The sequence below is a fragment of the Hypomesus nipponensis genome, chromosome 21 (genome assembly GCF_054491055.1).
Source record: "Hypomesus nipponensis isolate SF chromosome 21, ASM5449105v1, whole genome shotgun sequence".
In the NCBI taxonomy this organism is placed as follows: Eukaryota; Metazoa; Chordata; class Actinopteri; order Osmeriformes; family Osmeridae; genus Hypomesus; species Hypomesus nipponensis.
The window spans coordinates 3,438,574-3,440,000 of NC_140381.1; positions in this window are offsets into that span (position 1 = coordinate 3,438,574).

Genomic DNA, 1,427 nt, shown 5'->3' on the forward strand with positions numbered 1-1,427 from the left:
AAGCTAAAGAAAGTTTGATAATGATAGAGAGACAAACAGAACGAGAGAGAGGGGGAGACAGAGAAAGAGAGGGGAGAGAGAGAGGAAAGCTTTTAAGGAGAGTTAGAGAGAGTTAGAGAGAGTTAGAGAGAGTTACAGAATGTGAGAGGGAGAGAGAGGAAGAGATAAAGGACCTTGAAAGATGGAGAGTGAGAGTTAGAGAGAGGGGGAGAGTTTACACAGAGGGAGAAAGAGAGAGATTGAGAGAGAGAGAGCTTGAGAGAATGAGAGAGAGATTTAGAGAGGGATATTGTTAGAGCTGGAGAGATATTGTGAAAGAGACAAAATCAGATGGGGTTCAGGTGTGTGTGTGTGTGTGTGTGTGTTTGAAGGGAATCAGATAGACATGAGTGTGACAGTCTTGGGCATAGGTGTATCATTACCATTCCTACCACATGTCTGTGTGTGTGTGTGACCCTGTGTGTGACCCTGTGTGTGACAGTGTGACTGTGTGTGTGACTGTGTGACTGTGTGTGTGACTGTGTGTGTGTGACTGTGTGCGTGACTGTGTGTGTGTGTGACTCATCTCCAAGGATGAGATTTGGTGTTTCTTTTGTTTTTAATACGTTGAATGAATTAATATTCTCTCTGGTTTTCTTACAGACACACACACACACACACACAAATATTCACAGATGCAAACTGCGTTTCAGACAGTGTCACACATACTGCATCATATATATAGACAACTCTTTTTTTTTGAGAGAGAGTACGTTGCCACAGCAACAGTGCTTAGTTAGTTGCGGAATCCTCACAGTTCTATACTGGCCATCTGTGTTGAGAGGGGGTGAGGGAGAGAGAGGGGGGGGGGGGTGAGGGAGGGAGAGAGAGGGGGGGCCATGGAATAGAAAAAGATGGATAGATTATATTACATGCCCGCCTCACACACACACACACACACACACTCACTCACACACACACACACACACACACACTTCCCTAGACAACAATAGTGCACCAGAGGCAACGTTTCCTGTCATTACATCAGAGACATCAAACCTGTGTGTGTGTGTGTGCGTGTTTGTAACCCTGTCACCAACTTGTCAAACATGTCAAAGCCCTGGGAACTCCAGCCTGTAGATGTTGTTTTCGGTTACAACAATGTCACAATGCTATTGCTCAAAATAACCTTTTGGATTATATCTGTGTGATATAATATATATATCTGTCTCTCTCTCTCTCTCTCTCTCTCTCTCTCTCTCTCTCTCTCTCTCTCTCTATCTCATATAACCGTACAACAAACAGAGAATTAGCTTTATTTAATAGTCGATGGGTTGCCATGGAGATCGGAGGGCATTGCCCCCTTGTGTATCTCTGTAGGAACAATAAAATGGAGAGAGACTGAGACAGAGATACATAGAGACTGAGACAGAGATACATAGAGACTG